This window comes from Benincasa hispida, chromosome 2 (assembly GCF_027475165.1).
Source record: "Benincasa hispida cultivar pf3 chromosome 2, pf3_genome.v1.1, whole genome shotgun sequence".
In the NCBI taxonomy this organism is placed as follows: domain Eukaryota; kingdom Viridiplantae; phylum Streptophyta; class Magnoliopsida; order Cucurbitales; family Cucurbitaceae; genus Benincasa; species Benincasa hispida.
This window is the reverse complement of record NC_143479.1, coordinates 50,888,426-50,908,894: the sequence shown is the minus strand read 5'-3', so window position 1 is coordinate 50,908,894 and position 20,469 is coordinate 50,888,426. Positions and strand designations below refer to the sequence as shown.

Genomic DNA, 20,469 nt, shown 5'->3' with positions numbered 1-20,469 from the left:
GGATGTTGAAAATTAAACATGTTTTAATTAATAAGTTATAGAAGAATTAATTTATGAGAGTTGGAAAAATTAAACGATGTAAGAGTTAATTTAGTAGAGTTTCACATGAATTAAGTGTAGGATTTTAATTGTTTCATGTATATTTAATGAGGGTGTGAGTTGTGTATTTTAGTTTACTTATGACAATCTTGTCAATAGGATTGACATTGACATTGTTGATGTATCCAAGTATGTAGAGAAGAGCACACAAAGAGAGTTAAATCAAAAGTGTGAACCAAGTTTGAAGAGTCTTTCAATTAAAAGTATTTTTGTTTCCTCTCAAATAAACTTTTGTTGGTTATTCATTTGCGAGTGTCCATTACACGCTTCCAACAGAAAAAAAAATAAATAAGATAAAGGAATAGGTTTTGTCAATTACACATTTATTTAGTAGCCTCTTGTAGTTCTGATAGTGCAAACAACAAAACAAGATTAATTATAATATGATAGAGCAAATAAGATGGAGGAATTTTTGTATGATCCTCATGTGCTTAAGAAGTTCTGGACCCACTTTCCTGAATGTTTTATTATTCTCTTCAGTTGGTTCTTGAAATCAATATAGACGAGACCAAAGCGTATGGTATATCCACTGGACCATTCTTGAACATCCAATAAAGACCATGCAAAGAATCCCTGTACCCTTACACCAGCCCTAAAATATTTTCCAAAATATTGTTAAGACAACCAATTTGGAGCCCAATATAATTTACATCTAAAGTAGTAACTAAACCTAACCATCACAAAAATAATTTTGAAATATTATTTAAGCAATAACTACGATAAAAGAAACTAGAGCTTACGGTATACAACAACTTTAAGTAAAACAATTTACTGAATACGAGATTCCATCTCTAGTAACTTGATTGATTCATGCAGAGCTTTGAAATGGCTACGGTAGTATGTCACTCTACCCTCATCTCTCATTAATTTATGAACTTCAGGACCATCATAGTCAAGGTATCCTGTCATCTAGAATTTGTTAATGAATATTGTAATTCAATAGAAATGTATGCATGTTTGTATTTATTTAGTTTATACATGTAAAAGTAAAATTATGTTACCATTTTCTGTGATGTAGATTATTGGATTTTTATAATTGTTCTTGATATGTATCAACAATTCTTTCATTCCTTGTGGATAAACTGCAAGCCATGATGATATATTTGCCTATGATATTAAAAGTTACAAATTAATTGATCAAAAGTAAAAAAAATGACAAATTTAATTTAAATCAAACAAAAATATCAGTTCATTCTTTATAGATAGGAAAGTTTTCACATTAATTACCTTTGGACCAATTGAGACTCCATCACGATCAGCTACAATACAAAGACGTTATAGAAAGTTAAATTACAAAAATGGCTCTTTTTCTAGTTGAACCTCAAAGAACTACTTTTCATTTTTAATTTGAATGTTTCATGGGATAGGGTAAAATGTGAAGAAATTATTTTTAGTTTAATTTAAAATTACTTTTTAATATATTAGAAAACAAATTTATCCCAGACATATACTACATAAGGTTTTAAATGAATTGGATTTTGATTAATTTATGTTCATACTTGAAAGAGTGGCACGAAAATCTGTTAAGGAGCTTGGCTTTTTTGAAGCAAAATTGGGATCGTCTCTTGCATAATTAGATGTATAGTAGTTTATCCCAATAAAATCATAGGACTTTAATATCAAACTAATTTCTTCCTCTGTGAATTTGGGTGATGTCCTTCACAAGAGATTTCATGATGGGTGGATAATCTCCACGAATGAGTGGATGCAAGAACCTACGAGAAAGTTCCATCAAATTTATAGAAATGAAATCGACAAGCAAAAAGTGTGAATAGTAAAAAAGGATACAGAGAATTATGTAGTTTCCTAATAGTATATTAACTATACCTACAAATAGAAGAAAAGAATAACTTTATTATCATAGAGAAATATCAAATAATATAAATGTAAAAAGGGGATGATATGATTAGAGAGTTTATAGATGACACCTTCCTAAATCTTAGATCTAAAATCTTAAATAATAAGCTATAATGTTCATGCAATTTAGATTGAGATCAATTTTACATACCAATCAAGAGAAAAATCAAGAGCTCGACTTGAAGCCTCCTGGTCAACTCGACTGTTTGAATATGGGACAAACCAATTTGAATAGATTTATGACTCCAATCTCAACCAGGGAAGAAAAAAGACACCATAGATGTTTTTGAAACTCATCACTAAGTTTATGGTTTGGATATGCTTAGAATTTTAACCTCTAAGTGGCTTTATATAGAGAGAATATGAGAAGTAAGTGTGAGAGTTTTTCTTCTTTTTTTTTCCTTTAAGTTCACAAAAACTTTGTTCATTATGAAATGTCGTGAGGGAAAGGGCTAGAAATGGAATGGATATATAATACTTTCCGCGAATTAAAAGGTCAAATATCTAAAAAAAAATAATAATAAAGCTAACAATACTTCTTTCTTTTCTTTTAGATCTTTTAATATTATTTTAATATATTATTTTTAATTATTACATAATAAAAACTTATTTAAATTATTTGTTAACTAAAAAATTATTATTAATAAATATAAATTTTAAAATTCAAATACTAATTTGTTGCTGACTAAATGTCGAGACTAAATCATTAATTAATGAAAATACTAAGTCTATATATATATATATATTACAACATTATTTCTTGATAGATTATGTTGAAACTTAAATATTATTTTCCAAATTTAGGCAATTTTTAAGAATAATTATGATGCTATGAGCGAGTTATTGAAATAAAATTTTATAGTTTTTTTTGTTGATGTTGTTTTTTAGGCATTTTTTTGTTTGTCCAAAGATAAATTAAAGGTCAAGAAATAGAGATGGTAATGATTTTTTCTTTTTTTTGTCCAAAGATATATTTTTTCAGACAATTTTATTATTTAGTTTCAATTTTACATTTGACAGCTCACTCTCTCCTTCCTCTCTCAATCAAACAGCTACGACATCCACAATTATCTCCATGAAATCACCAGCTCAGTCACACCAAAAATAAAAGCTGCAAATCCATACAATGAGCCCTTAAAATCAGCAACAACAGTATGTAGTTTAAAGTTTTGAGTTAATGGATGATTTGAGACGGTATCAGAATAAGTTCTTTAAAGAGGTTTTGTGTTCAAGTTCCAGTATTGTTGAAAATAACATTAAACTCACCATCGCTTATCAACCTATGTTTTTTGATCAATCTCTCCTCAAATCATATATGCAATACCCAATCAATTTTATATATGATTTGTAGCTCTTGTAATTTCCTTATTTTTGTTTAAATTCTTTATGTATATATTCAGAAACTTTTGTTAATGAAAAGCACAAATTCACACTTTGTAATGTTCTCTACTTTTGAAAATTTTATTTTTATTTTTGAAAATTTACCTCTGAATTCAAATATTTCCATAGAAAACACGAAAACCATGAGTTAAAAATGGTGAAAACAAGTATAATTTTTTAAAGATTAAAAAAAAAAAAAAGTAAAAAAACCAAGGTCTCATATGATAAATATTTGGTTTTTGATTCTTAGTTTTTGAAAGTTAAAACTATAAACACTTTTTTTACTTTTAAATTTCTTACTTTTTTATCAATATTTTTAAAAACCAAGTTAGATTTTGAAAATTAATAAAAGTTATTTTTGGAATTTAAAATTTGAGTAAGAATATAATTATATGTATAATTTTCAAAATCAAAGATAAAAAATAAAATGGTCGCCAAAGCACAAATAAATATTAAACGTGAGCTTAGGTTTTAGCTTTTAGTTCTTGGTTTCTTAAAAGTGGATTTGTTTGGTAATTTATTCTTTCTTTCTGTTTATAAAATCTGAAAAGCATTTTTTAAATTTATTAGGAAATTTTGAAAACAATAAAATATAGTTTTTGGAAATGATTTCTGTTTTAAGGAGGTTTTATATATTTTGGAAGCATTTGCACCTAATTTATATTTTCCATGGAAGTTATTATTATTGTCATTTAATCAGGTTTGAAAAAGAAACAATTGAAAACTAAAGGAGATTGAGAAGAGGATGAGGGTTCAATCTTCGACCGGTCGAAAACTAAAGGAGATTGAGGAAAATTGAAAGAGGTTGAGGGTTCAACCCTCGACCTCTAGAAAATTAGCACCTATCGTCTAGCTTTTAGCGTCTACCGTCTAGCATTCAACATCTATCGTCTAGCATTCAACATCTATCGTCTAGCACCTAATGTCTATCGTCTAGCACCCAACGTCCATCGTTTAGTGCCCAACGTCAATCGTCTAGCACCCAACGTCCATCGTCTAGTGCCCAACATCTATCGTCTAGCACCCAACGTCTATCGTCTAATACCCAACGTCTATTGTCTAGCTCAAATGATCTCGCTCTCAACAATCTCACTGATCCCGCTCTCAACGATCTCGCTGATCTCGCTCTCAATGAGCTTGTGCATAGCCTATCGTTTAGCTACTGCGAGCATCGTTTACTTCCACGCAATTACTACACGATCACCTACCTCATGGTGTAGTGTCGTTCAGTTACTAGACGATCGCATACCCAATCATATAGTGCCGCTCATCTGCTACACGATCGTCCAGCGCCTTTGCTTGCACACACTTAAGGCTACCGCAAGCCTTATCAACGCATCATGCCTTTCAACCCATGTGCTTATCCTTAGTACCAATGCATAGTTTACCCTTACCTTCAACACTTAACCTCTACAACCCTTCCCTACACATTCTTTCTTAACGTAACAATAGGTACAAACTTCTGGAAAGAACAAGTGAACGATGAACAACTTCTTTATTAGAAGCTAAACGATCATTTTACAATCTCTCCACGATCGCTCAGTATTACTAAACGATCGCTTACTAAATCCTCTGCGATCGGCCACAAACTCCTACACAATCGCTTAACTATTACTATTACACGATCGCCTTCTCAGAACCTATATGATCGCATACCTTTTACTATACGATCGTATACCAGATGTTATATGATCGCCTAGTGGAAGTAGATGATGAGCGGCACACTGCGATGGCCTCTCCGCGACAGCTCTTCTGAACTCCCACTCTCGAGAGCTCTCTTTCCTCACTACATGATTGCCCACAAACTCCTACACGATCGCTTAGCTATTATAATTAGACAATCATCTTCTCAAAACCTATACGATCGCCTACCTTTTACTATACAATCGTATACCAAATGCTACACGATCGCATAGTGGAAGTACACGATGAGGGCACGCTACAATGGCTTCTCGAGAGCTCTCTTTCCTCACAACAGATCGCCCACAAACTCCTACACGATCGCTTACCTATTACAAATAGACGAGACCTTCTCAAAACCTATACGATCACATACCTTTTATTATATAATTGTATACCAAATGCTATACAATTGCTAAGCTTTACTACACGATCGCATAGTAGAAGTACACGATGAGAGCACGCTGCGATGGCCTCTCGAGAGCTCTCTTTCCTCACTACACGATCGTATACCAAATGCTACACGATCGCATAACTAAGAATCTAAATCTCTGCAGCGCGCGTCAGAGTGATTTGAATCGTCGACCTTCTTTAGAACGAATCCGAATCTTTGTAGCGCGTCAGCATCTCGTCCCATCCCACACTACTTTCCCAATCTGTGAGGTCGAGCTTTGAAAACTCAACCATTTAGCTTATAACCCCACCGTTTCTCATTTTCTCCTCACTGCCTTCGTTCTACCTCTCATTTTCACACTGCTTTCGTTCCCTGCTTTCGACCATTCTCACACTTCTTTTGTTCCCTCACTCTTCTCACTGCCTTCGTTCTGCCTTTCATTTTCACATATTTTTTTTTATAGTTTTTGTTGATGTTTGGGAAACAAGGAACAAAAAAGGTAAGTTAAATTTGTGAGTTTACTATTTATTTATTACTAGTTTTATTATATTTAGTAGATCTATCATGTTGAATTCAATAATATTTACATATTGATGTTAGTAGTTCTTTCTCTTTTAGTGTTAATCTTAGTAGTTGTTATTAGTGTTAATCTTATGGTTGGGATGTTATACCAACATGTTAATCTTATTTATATTTTGTTTGTTTTTGTTTATATTTAAGTATAGTTTATTGTAAGAAATATACTTAAATAAACTATAGTTTAAAATAGTTGATTTTCTTATGATATTTGAGTTTTCTAGTATTAACTTTGAAAATATAGTTTGAAAAAGTTTAATTTTATGTTATTCTTTATTTTGTATTAAATTTGAAAAAATAGTTTTAAAAAGTTTACCTCATTGTAATGTTTAAAAAGTTGATGTTTATAGTTTAAGAACTTTAATATTTTTAGTTTATACAAAATTATTATGATTTTTTGAAATATATTTCTTATGATATTTGATTTTTCTAGTATTAACTTTGAAAATATAGTTTAAAATAGTTTGAAAAAGTTTAATTTTATTTTATGTTTATTTTGTATTAAATTTGAAAAAATAATTTAAAAAAGTTTACCTCATTGTAATTTGAAAAGTTTAATTTGTTGTTATATTTAAAAATAGTTATAAAAAGTTTAATTTATTATAATGTTTAAAAAGTTGATGTTCATAAAACTTAAAAAGTTGATGTTTATAAATTAAAAAGTTTTTAGTTTAATACAAAATTAGTAGAACAATTAGTAATGTATTGTTTGTCTTTTTTTTCTTTTTAGAAAATGACGGGCAAATGCTTGGGATTTTTGTTGTTTACAAATGGTAATATGATTGATGGTATTGATGGAGTTGACTATGAATGTGAACAGTGAAATTGTATTTGAACAATTCATTGAAATGGTTGGGATGTCACTTAATGTAGATATGGGAACAAATCAGATAGAATTAATATATAGACATCCTAATCTAGAACCATTAGAATCAGTAAAGTTTATGACATTTCCTATTTCGAATGCACAAGTTATGAACTTGATGTTCTCAATCGCAATGTCACTACTGAATTTAGTGCATTTGTATGTAAATGTAAATATGATAGGGGTGGATATAAACTTGAATACATCATTTAGCCAGTTTGAAGATCCAACTGAATGTATTGATCCTGATCCGGAGTCAGTTGCATCGCCATGTGATAATAAAGATATGGCGGTTAACAACCTATATAAAGACTTCAGAACTAAAACGGATGATGAATTTGAAGAGTTGTATTTCGATGGTCGTGAACATGAGTTACTTTCAAATACATTCAACGATTTGGATATGAATGTACTGGATAGCATTTGAGAACATGACCCAATTGTAGCCCCTATGGACGTTGACAATACTCAATTGTATAAAGAGATGATTTGTCAAGACAAAGAAATTGTACAACAAGCGGTCAAATGTTTTGCAATAAAATGTCACGTACCATATGAGGTTGTTGAATCGACATCGACGATTTAGACAATTCGGTGTAAGAAGTGGGAGGAAGGTTGCAGGTGGAGACTTCGTGCAATAAAGAAAAAATCGCATGGCTTGTTCAAGATCACTAAGTACGATGAGCAGCATACATGCTTTTATTCAGAACTAAGTCAAAGCCATGTGCAATTGGATTCATCAATGATTGTACTAGAGTTCTGTGATGCCGTAAGAGAAAAACCATCTTTCGGTGTGGCACAATTGCAGTCTGACATCAAATCAAAGTTTGGATATCATGTTCCTTACCATAGAGTATGGGAGGGCAAAAGAAAAGCGTTGACTAAAGTGTTCGGTGATTGGGATGAGTCTTACAAATTGTTACCCAGGTGGTTGTATATAGTTAAATAGACCAATCCCGAAACACGTTAGAGTGGAGAGTGAAAGAAACGCTTACTGAAGAACATATTATCCTAACTTCTGTATTTTGGATATTTGGTCCTTGTATAGAAGCTTTTAATAAATGTCGGCCGATAATTCAGATAGATAGTACACACTTGTACGGAAAATATAGAGGAAAATTGTTGATTGCTATATTAGTTGACTCGAACGGCCATCTTCTTCCACTTGCATTTGTCATTGCTGATGAAGAGTCCGCAGACTCATGGGGATGGTTCCTGAAACACCTGAGAGAAATTGTAACACACGAAGAGGTGTGTTTAATTTCAGATCAACATACTGATATAATTGCAGTAGTGAACAATTTAGCAAATGGTTGGACGGGACCAAAATGTCACCATCGTTTTTGCTTGCGACATATCGTTAACAACTTTAATAAAAAGTACAGATTTAATTCATTGAAAAATTATGTTTATCGTGCCGGGTGTTAGTTTCAAATTCGAAAGTTCAATAAAGCAATTGAAGATATCAAAGAAATAAATCGGAGTTGTCTGAGTTTTTTTTTACAACATTAGTTTAGAGCAATAGACTCAAGCACATGATGGAGTATTCAGATATATGGGTGGATGACGACAAATCTATCAGAGTGCATAAATGGAGTCCTCAAAGGAGCTCGAATGTTGTCTATAAATGCTCTTGCTCAGATAACATTCTTCAAATGCGTGAATTATTTCGAGAAAAGAAGAGAAGAAATAAGGGATGTATTGGAACGTCAAGATAAATACACCCGGTAATATTATATATATATATATATATATATATGTTATTAACATATTATTTCAAGCATATTTTATAATACTAAGTGGACTAAAAATCCAGGTACACACGAGAAAATAAATAAATGGGTTGCAAGATCTAGTAAACATGAAGTATAATCATACGAAGGTGTGTTTCATGGGAAGACTGGATGTCATAGTCTCAATGCCAAAGGAGGAAACGTTCAAATATTGAGGCTAAACAGGTCTGAGCGGTACTGTTCATGTAACAAGTGGCAAGCATTCGACATTCCATGCTCGCATTCTATGGCCGTTTGCTCACATTTTAACATGAACTACGAAGACTTTATTGAGGACTACTATAAATTGTCAACGTATATTGAATGTTACTCTCCTCAATTTCAACCTGTACGACATGAAGATTAATAAATCACGCACCCTAATATGCCCGTCTTACATCCTGATCCATCGTTGTTGAGAAAACCTGGTAGACCGAAAAGTTCACGTTATCACAACGAGATGGATTAGACAGAACCAGCCACTCGACAACGATGTGGATTTTGTAATCAGTTAGGCCATAATTGAACAAAGTGTCCTTCATTACTAAGACGGGCTCCAGATAGAGGGATTGAAAAATAAATATTTTTTTATTACATATTCATTTTATTATATATTCAATTTTTTTATTATAATGTATTTTATATTCAATTTTTTTATAATAATTTATTGTATATTCAATTTTTTTATTGTAATCTATAAAGTTATACATTATTCTTTTAATTGAGAAATAAATAATTCTTTTATCATGTATATTTAATTAAGTGTAGATACTTTTATTGTATATTCAATTTTTTTTATTATAATTTATAAAGTTGTACATTATTCTTTTAATTAAGTTGTACATTATTCTTTTAATTAAGTTGTGCATTATTTAATTAAGTTAATTAATTTGTACATTATTCTTCTAATTGAGAAATAAATATTTTTTTCCTTCAAATCATGGCTTTAAACCCAGGACCAGTCCATTCATCGATCATCTGTTGTATGGCGAGATCGTACAACTGGAGAAATATCTTGCACGCGTCGAGAGGTAGGTCTCCAGCACGCTATCCCACTCCACCCTCTAATACTACCGCTACTGCACACATCTAGATTCTATGGGGTTGCCAGATTGGGATTTATTCAGTTGGACTGGCATCTAATCACAGCCTTGGTCGAGATATGGAGGCTTGAGATGCATACATTTCATATGTCTGTTGGAGAGTGCACTATCACTCTACAAGACATAGAAGTGTTGTTGGGGTTACCTGTTGACAGTGAACCGATCACCGGAGTGATGTACGATGACTAGTCACAAGTTTGTATATGTACCTCGGTGTGACCTCACCTGTCGACAAAATTAAAGGATCGAGGTTAAGTTTGATATGGTTAGGAACACAATTCCGTGAGCTCACAGATGATGCAGATGAGGAAACCATCATAAGATATGCGCGAGCATATATAATACAAATGATGGGTAGAAGTCCGTTTTTCGACAAATCAAGTCATTTTGTTTACTTGATGTTCCTGCCACTATTAGCTACCTCTATGATGCGGGGCGGTATTTGTGGGATGGAGCATGTTTGGCATGGTTGTATAGACAACTATGCAAAGCAACAAGACCTGAGGTTTGAGAGATAGTTGGGACTCTCATACTTTTGCAACTATGGGCTTGGGAGCGATTTCCAACAATGGCTCCACAGCTACAACATGTTAATGACGCTCAGTTAGCTGAACGAGCCTACGGTTCTTGTATGTTGTTTTCATTCAATTTAATTTTTATATCACTGATCTAGTTAATTTAGATTCTAAATTATCAATTTAAAAATTTAGGTGGAGAGACAAATTTTGTGTGACTAGGACAGCCACACATATAGTCAGCCAGTACAGATACATGTTTGATTTGCTTCAACCTGATCAGGTACATTACACTGAACCTAATTGATTATTTTATACACATTTTTATTGTATTTGTCTTTAATATTCTCAAATATAATATTTTGTGTTTCAGGTTATTTGGGAGCCGTACAAAATTGTTATGTATAATTTGCCCAATTTCTGTACAAATGGTCAAAACATATGACAGACGATGAGTACTCTCATATGTTTTCACATTGGTGAGTGGCATTTTTCTGATAGGGTGATGAGACAATTTGGTTTTCAGTAGGATGTCCCATCGCCTTGTAATACTGAACCCCTACTGCATGATATCGACTTAAGGACTGTAAATTGATCCGAAAAAGTTGCACATTTGGTAGTACGATGGCACTATCGTGCAAGGTTTATTGCAGTGGGGGTTTCTATTGAACAGTTTGACAGGGATGTCACTCAAGACTACATTCATTGGTATAATAATATCACAAGGCGCTATGTCACTCGTCCGGGAGCAGTTGTGGGTCATCTGGTAAATGAATGAATATTATCTAAATATTTTTAATTTAAATTTATTTTAAATATTATCTAATTGTTTTATAATTCATAGAGATCGAACAACAGTAGAATCCGTGATGTTGCGAATGATCTGAACTAGGTTCTTGCTATATGTAGTGACAACCAAAGCTATATGGAGGAGATATATTATATGTATGATATACCTATTGTTCCTCCACCTGCTCCTAGACGTAGAGGACGGAAGAGGATGAGTTTGATGAGGTTGCCCATAATGTGGAAGAGTTTCTCTATGTGATGCAGATGTAGAGTCAAACTGATTATGTTAGTCCGATGATGATGATGCCAACATTTGGTTCAGGACATTATGACTTAAAGGTTGATCCTTCGTCTTCATACGTGCATGGACATGGTTAGGGTCGTGGAGAGCATAATAAATATTTATATCATGAAGCGTCTGCAGAGGTACCAGAACAAACATCAAGAAGAACTAGAGCAACCTCAAATTCGAAGTTGACAACGACAACCAACTCGAAATCAATGATGTCTGCCTTGTGGGACACATTGATTTTTGTAATTATTTTTATATAAATGAGATATTTTAATTTACACTTTTTTATTTTTATGAGATATTATTTTTTTTAATTTATTCTTTTTAGAGTTTAAATAAAATAATAAAATATTTTTAGAAATTATTTTTGTAAAATTAAAAATTAAAAAAAAAAAGAAACACAAAGGTCGAATATCTAAATTATTAAAAAAAAAAAAAAAAAAAAGGTAAAGGTAAAGGTCGAGGGTTCAAAATAGGTCAAATTTTGAACCCTCGACCTATTTTTTTAAAAAAAACAATATTTTTCTAAATATTATAAAAGTACAATATTTTTATAAATAATTTTTAAAACTATCATATTATTTTAGTTTTCCCTTTCCAACTCCTCTCTTATATGGGAGAGACAATAAAGAGAGAGCTGATCAGCATCCCATCCTATGCAAGTGTTTAAGATAGAATTGTTGAAAAAACTAATTTAATAATTGGTTCACACGTGTGGTGTGACTAACTGACAAGGTGCATGACGAAATTATACCTGAACTATTTAATGGACATGTTTATAGTATTCATAATAAATATTTTTTTATTTACAGGAATAGCATTTGAAATGGAAAAAATTTCAAGAAATTTAGAGCATTGGAATAGTTTATTTATTACCAAGAGAAAATTGCATAGATGATCCAAAATAAAAGGTATAAATGAAAAATAGGTATCATTTTGAAAACCAATGAAATTTAACATTCTGCTTATGTCATCACGGTGTAAAATTACCACTTTAACCCTAAATGCATTATTCTTCTATATTTCTTCATTTTGCAGTGTTTTTTTTTTTTTTTCCTTTTTTCTTAGTTTCTTCTTCTTCCTTTTTTCTTTTTTTCTACAATTCTTTTTTTTTTTTGTGTTTTTTTCTGCATTTTTTCTTTTGTTCTTTTTTATGCATTTCTTCTTTTTTTCCCTTTCTTTGCGTTTTTTTTTTTCCATTTATTTGAATCAAGCATCAAACATAGAGTTTATAACATTAAAACATCGAGCATAGAGCATACAACATAGGACCTAGAGTATGAAAGATCGAGTAGTATATAGCTAGTATATAGCATAGAGCATATAACATAAAACATAGAGTGTAATACATCAAACATCAAGTATCAAGGATCGAGTAACATGTAGCTAGTATATAGCATATATCATATAACATTGAGCATCAAGTATTGAGGATCAATTATCAAGGATCGAGTATCCAGTATTAAGTATCAAGTATCAAGAAACTTATAATTCATAGTGTGCGAATGAGTTTTAAGATTGAATGAGTAAATTCACAAGATGCTGACATAAGTAAAAGGTGCCCATTTTTCTTTAACCTAAAAAAACCATTTGTACAAAAAAAATAAAAAAAATAAAAACCTATTACTAATGCATGTAGTAAAGTCATCTTTTTCCTCTTGTTATGAGTGGCCAAAGTGCAAGGCAACGTTCATTGATAATTTTTTTTTCCAAAAAATGTCAACATTTCACTAAAATAACATTGGTTGTTGGCTTTTAAAGACACAAATGGTTGGATAAACTACCTCTATGGGTGTTTACTTTAGTTTAACTTTTTAAATGAATAACTTTGAAAACAAGCTATTTAAAAAAAAGTTTAAAATGGAAGGATTTAATAGTTCCACGAAATAACTTTTAAAATAAATAAATAAATTTAAATAAAAATGATTTTTTTAAAAAACATTTTCTCTCACAATGATCTGAAATATATGATTTTGGAAGAAACTATTTAGTAAAAACATGTTTTTACTCTGTTATGTGTGGTCATAATCAAGATATGAATAGACATATTTTAAATATTTTTGTTCCTTTTTATTAAGTACACCATTCTTTTATGCTGTCATATTCAATTTGCAGCCTTTGTCAGAAAAGTGAAAGATACATATTAATACTTCTAAAGTTCTATGTCCAATGCATGATAACTTTTTTCCCCCCCAAAAAAACCAAACTTAATTTAAATCTGAAAAACATTTTTTTTTTTTTTTATTAGGAAATTTTGAAAACAATAAAATATAGTTTTTGAAAATGAGTTTCCGTTTTCAAGTTGTGTGCATCTTTTTTTTTTTATTTTAAAAAATAGAAGAATAAAAAAAAACTATTCACATAAAATAACAATATTTTAATTTTTTTTTATAGAAATTGATAGAAGACTGTCAGTATCTATCAGTGATAGAAACTGATAGAAGTTTATCAATGTCTAACAATGTTTTTTGTTATTTCTGTAAATAGTTTGACATGTTTTCTATCTGTAATTTTTTTTTTTATTTGTGTGAGTTAGAAGGTTGAGGATGCCCTAAAACATATTGTTTTTATGTTAAAATTGAAGGACCGTGAGGTTTGATGCAGAAGTGGGGATCGGTCCCGATTTTCAATTTTTACAGAAATTAAAATTACAGAAACCTAGTTATGCATTCTAAAGGATAAAATTTAATTTTACAGCATGCTTCTTAAAAATAGTAGAGAAGGAATTTAGGGTTTGCTATACTAACCTTTGAAGACACAAAATCTTCACGAATTCTTTCGATAGGTCATGAACCCTTTTGGATCACGAATACCAAAAAAACACAGCAACACAAAAATGTGTGGAGCTCTGTATAGATAATTTAGGAAAGAATGAGAGATTATTTTTTAGAGAGATGAATGTTCTGAGATAATTTTTTTTTTGGGTGGAAGTACACTATCTGAGATTTCCTTTCTACGTTACAAGTCAAGAAGAAGAAGATCCCCTTTAACTTCCCATCTCACGATCAAAACATGGGAGGGAGTTATTCAACTCCCTTCTTTAATTAAATTTAAAAAAGAATTTAAATAAAAACTAATTTTAAATTTAATTAATATAATATAAATTATATAATAACTCACCTATCATATAATATACATTATACTATATATTATATCGATTATAACATATAATTCATAGTTTATATTATATCAAATAAAACATAACCTATGGTTTGATATTCTCTCATTAAACCTATGGTATTTAATATGAATCAAATTCATATTGAATTTAACCTATAATATTTATTTGAATCCAATTCATATAATTAATATTTGAATAATATTCCAATATTTATTTCCTCTCAAATAAACTGTGTTATAATGTATCAAATACATTATTCTAATTATATCACATATAATTATTTTAAATTAATTATATCATATAATTAATTTCTTTAATTAATTTGAACAATTCAAATTAAACCAAATTAATCTGATTCATAATAATCTCAGTTGAGCTACCAAGGAGATCTTATGAGCCTATAGTTTGAAGCTTTAATAGTACTTTAATAATTAATTAAATTACTCAACTTTCATTAACTTTCGGTCATTCCACTAAAGACCGACAATTGCACTTTTCATACTATAGATATATTTCTATGTCCATTGGATATAACCAATCAACGGTGTGATGACCTTTCACAAATTACTCGTAAGTACAACTTGGCCAAAATTACCGTTTTGCCCCTATAGTTACATCTAACTCCTTAAGTACCACTGATCCCTCTCGGGACAAGAGAATGTGTGGCACCACATTGTTCAAGCCTCGAAATTAGTCCTTAAGAGAGAAATTTATCTACCTACCACGACATTAGGGAATAAGTGAATTTCATCTTGTGTAATTGTGTTCCCAACTCCTCAATTAGACGAATCCCCCAAATGGTAGGCATATTGAGTCGGAAAACTGGCAACTCTCACCCATGCAAATCAAATGACCGCCTTCATAGGTAGAAGTTCACAACTCACTCAAGATTCAGGTTATATCACTTATGGTCATTCTGTTGAAATTTAAGTCTCTACTACTAATGGTGTTATATAATGAGACTATTCATTTTGTGGTCCGATCTTATACAAACCCTTTTGTATAGAATACTCCCGCTCACATGTTTCTATATGAATGATTAGGATCAGATCATTTGTAGAACTTTACAAGAATTGTAACATCTATTAAGTGGGCCGTATTCGTAGTGTCACCAGGATAAGGTATCCAGCGTTATCCATCTACTACAGACTGTTGAGGTTATCACTTAAATAGGATCCACCTATATGTTTCCCCATACATGTTTAAGCTACACAAGATAACCTTGGATGTTTGTTTCTTGGTTTTGTGGGTTAATGCTACTAAATGTCAAATAAAATACCTCAGATTTTATTAAATAAACAAACTATTTGTACAATACAATTACAAACTATAGGACCCACGAGATTTAGGGCATCAACTCCAATAATCTCCTACTTATCATAAAGTTAGTGGGGTGTACATCGTAAAAATCATACTAATACAAAAGTACATAAAATAATAAACTAGGGTATAAAACGCGCCCAATACAAAATTTTCCACTTGCCCTAGACTAAATGTGCATGTCCCTTAGATCCATACTTTGCAGGTGACCCTCAAACACCTTAGTTGTGAGGGACTTCGTAAATGGATCGGCAATGTTATGCATCAAAGTTATCATCATGAAGATCACGTCTCCTTGATGCACAATCTCTTGAATGAGATGATACTTCCGCTCTATTTTCTTCCCGCGTTTGTGGCTCCTAAGCTCTCGGGAATTAGCCACAACACCACTATTATCACAATAAAGAGTGATAGGTTTTGACATGTTTGGAACCACTTCTAGATCAGTCAGGAATTTTTTGAGCCACAAAGCTTCCTTAGCAGCTTCACAAGCTACTATATACTCAACATCCATAGTAGAGTTAGTAATGCACCCCTACTTGGTGCTCCTCCAAAGTTCAGCCCCTTCGTTGAGAGTAAACATTGATCCTGAAGTGGATTTCGTAGAATTATTATCAGTCTTAAACTTAGAGTCCCTGTATCCAGTAAGGATCAAATCCTTAGATCCATACACGAGCATGTAGTCCCTCGTTCTACAAAGATACTTGAGGATATTCTTAATGGTGGTCCAGTGATCGAATCATGGATTAGACGGATATCTACTGACTATTCCCACCGCATAACAGTTATATTAGGTCTAGTACATAGCATCGCACATCAAGCTACCAACAACTGATGCATAGGGGTTTTGTCTCATTTTCTTAACCTTTTGAGGTGTCTTAGGACACCGTTCCTTAGACAAAGTTGTTGGGTTGTATATCGTAAAACTTGTAGTTTGTAATCTTTAAACATATTCTATTTGCAATAAAGTTGTTATTAAGATTTATCGATAAGGTTGTTATTGAACATGTAAATTGCACTTGTAAAGCCTAAATCCAATAAACTAACGAATCCCTAGCTATAACATGAATACTTAAAATTTATGTAGAGACATAAAATAGGATCAAGTTTGACCATATAGCCAAAACGGTCTATTAAGTATAAGGATAAGATTGGGTACTGTAACCCTGGAAGTTTTCATGTGAATATTTATTATTGATGTTGGATTTGTAGGGAAGAATTCAAATTCAGGATTTAAATTATGCACTAAATTAATTCTAATTTATTTATTTTGAATTAATTAAAATTTAATTTGGTTTTTGGTTAAATTGAATTGCTTTAGTAAGATAATTCGATTTGTGGTTGAGGATGGGAGATTTAAATGAACTCAGTGGAGGATTTTGGAAAGGATTTGAGTATTGGTTTTGAATTTATTTGGATAGAATTTAATGAGAGATTTTGGATTTATAATAAAGGAATTTGGATTTTGGATTTTTTAGAAAGGAAAAGGAAAAGGAAAAGATTTTTTTAAGAAAAGAATTAGATATATATTTATATATAAGTTTAGGGAAGTAAAAAGGGGAAAAAAAAGAAAAAAATCTCTCTCTCTCTCTCTCCTTCAGACTTGGTGATCCCCCCCCCCCCTCGAGACTTTTCTTTCTTCAGGCAAGAGCCCCCACCAAACTCTAGCCGCCGTCTAAAGGGAGCCGCTCACGTCTGGCTTCCGGTCGCCGCTGTCGAAGCCACCGTCTGGAGAAACCGCGTGCCTTGCCATCGGGTCTCTAGCCGCCGAACTTGTCGCAAGCCTACTGACGTCGCCGCCTCCAGTCGAGTTGCCTGATGTCGTCTCGTCCAGACCTTCTTCGTCAGTCACCGCCACCTTCTCGTGCCGTCAACTCGAAGCTGCCAGTGCTCGGTTCTGTTCGTGAGCCGCCAGATCGAACGAAGCCCAGCCGTGCGCCGCTCTTCGTTTGGTCAGTCGCCGGCGCTGCATTGCCCTTCGTCTGCAGCTCTCTGGGTTTCCTGAGCAACCAGATTTGGTCCGCGCTTTTCCAATTAGATGCCATTTCTTGGATTTTAGATGAGGTTTTTGTAGTTATTGGATTAATTGTTGGGATATCTCTAGTGCCCATTAATTCTCGGTTTCAATCTAACGCTGACCTTGGGATTTCGGCTGAGGATTTTGCGCATTTAGCGAGCTGCCCAACACGTTAAGCGTGAGTTTGGGTAAGATTCTTGGCAGTTTTCTTGGGTATCTCGAATACCCATTAATTCTTTTTTATCCAATCGACTCATACCCTCGTTTAGGTTCAAGGATTGAAGGTTGTTAAGGTGCTGTCCACCAAGTTGTGACCGTTTCAGACAGAGTTTTCTACTGGTTTGCGTTCGAACTAATCACCCCTACCCTACGTCAGTGGCTTGATTGTTTATGTTAGATTGATGACTGACATGATTGATTGTACTATTTAAATTTGACTGATTGGACTATTTGAATTTGATTTATTGGTATATTTAAGTTAGGTTGATTGTGTTAGGATGGTACTAACACGCAGCGGACGATGATTGATAAGCACTTTAATTGATTAATTTTAGTAGAAATAGAAACATGCTTAAATAGAATTTAATGGGTTTCAAAACATAACTTTGAAGAACTGTTGAAATCCTCCGAATTTTTATACAGATCACCGATCTTCCTTACTATTCTCTTGCTACTCTAAGATGTGGGGCTCAAAATAAGTTGGAATCAAAGGGAATTTGGAGAATGTTCACATCATGTTCACAGTAGCAACCCAATGAAGATCACATTCTTCTGAATTTTCAACTAAAATTCTTTCGGTTGCCACCATTTCAATTTCACTCCAATCTCTTCAATATATTGCAGACTATCATGCAAAAAGATTTGTTGCATGGGATGCAACTCATGTTTGGAGTAATTGAAGGAGCAACTTGAAGATGAAATTGAACAATCCCATTTATCCTTTTTGTGTATTTCTATTTCCAAGATCTCTATTTTGATTTAAAATCACTTTTGATTTCTAAAATCAAAATATATTAATTTTATAAATTAATTTTCTAATAAAATTAATAAATAATTATTTAAATAATTTTTAATTAATTTAATATCCAATATTAAATTAATTTTACACAAATCTATCTTCATATATTTAAATCATATTTAAATATATATTTTTCAATTCTGTTTGATTCTAATTTGAACATTTCAAATTAACTTATCACGCTACTATATAGTTAATTCATTTCCGAGCTAGTAGGGGGACCTCGTGGACTTATAAATCATGACTCTAACGATCTGAGATTAATCGGCTAAACTCATTAGACCAATCTAATCCCCATTCGTTAATTAATGGGTCACTCCACTAAACCTCATAGTTGAACTCTCTATATTATGTCCACTCAATATAACCATGATTAGTAAGTCAACCATTTACAGGTTGTTCGTAATAATGGTTGAGTCGAATCTCTGTTTTACCCCTAAAATTACCTCTTGTTCTTTAATTTCTACTAATTCCTTAATGAACAATTGTTTTGTGATCCAATCAACAAAATCGAGTCTCTTTCGGGCCAATGAGGGGGCGGGACCCCTTGTTCTCGTTCGGGTTTATTGAGCCAACGTTGTTGAGTTAATCCTCACCTATAAAAATCTAAGGACAATTCCAAATAAACAGGAGTTCATAGTTAGCTCAGGATTAAGGTCAAGTTACCTAGGTCATCGCTTTGAAATTATTAGCCTTAAACAGTAAACAACGTTATAAAGTAAGAGTGACTGATTTCGTGGTTCGATTTTGTACAAACTCTTTTGCACAAGGACACCTTCACTCCTCATGTCCTAACATGAACGAATTAGGATAACTTCGTTTGTAGCACTTTACAACAACTTGTAACAATTACAGAGCAGGCCGCATCCAATAGTGTTACCAGAATAAGCTACCCATGTTATTCATATACTATAGATCATTTTGACTATTTACTCGAACATGATCCACTTTAATGTCTCCACATAAAGTTCAAGTACTCATCCAATAGTCAAGTATCTTTTAGGTTTATTGGATTTCTATTGAGCAAAACATCTATTTAATAACACCTTATTGAATTTTCAAAATAAGTTCTATTGTTTACAAACCACGAGTTTTAGGACATAAAATCCAACAGATTGGACTGTTTAAGTCAGACTGTTTGGACTATATATACTTATTACTATTCAGATTGTTTTAAGTCAGATTGTATGGACTGTAAAATTTCATGTTATTTACTGATGGACTGTTTTGACTTAGATGATGTGTACTGTTGACTGAGGTTCTTTTATATGAAATTTTTATACCTAAGGTAAACCATTGTAGAATGTAACACAAAAGTTACATGAAAACTGATGCATGCTAAGTTATAGGGTTTCTGTTAGTTTTTCTTATTTGGATAGGTGTACACACATGACTGTATATGTACACATTATGACTTATTCATGTTCCTTCGAGTTCATGTCTATGACTAATTCATGTTCCTTCGAGTTCATGTCTATGACTGATTGGTGGATCTTTGGGTTATACCCTAAGACTAATGTGTATTCCTTCAGGATCCCTACGACTGATATGTTGGGTGTACACTGGTGCCTAGATAAACTAGCTAACAAGTAACCTAGAGGGCCTAGTAGCAGGTCACTTACTGGGTATTGTTATACTCATCCTTTATTCCTTTTATGTTTTTCTTTCAGG

The 20,469-nt window shown here is 32.3% G+C and overlaps 1 pseudogene; it reads right to left on the bottom strand.

Annotated features, from left to right (window-relative positions):
- Positions 1–522: 522 nt before the first annotated feature.
- The window catches only part of LOC120072106 (cyanogenic beta-glucosidase-like), a 91,017-nt pseudogene continuing 71,070 nt past the window's right edge, over positions 523–20,469 (bottom strand).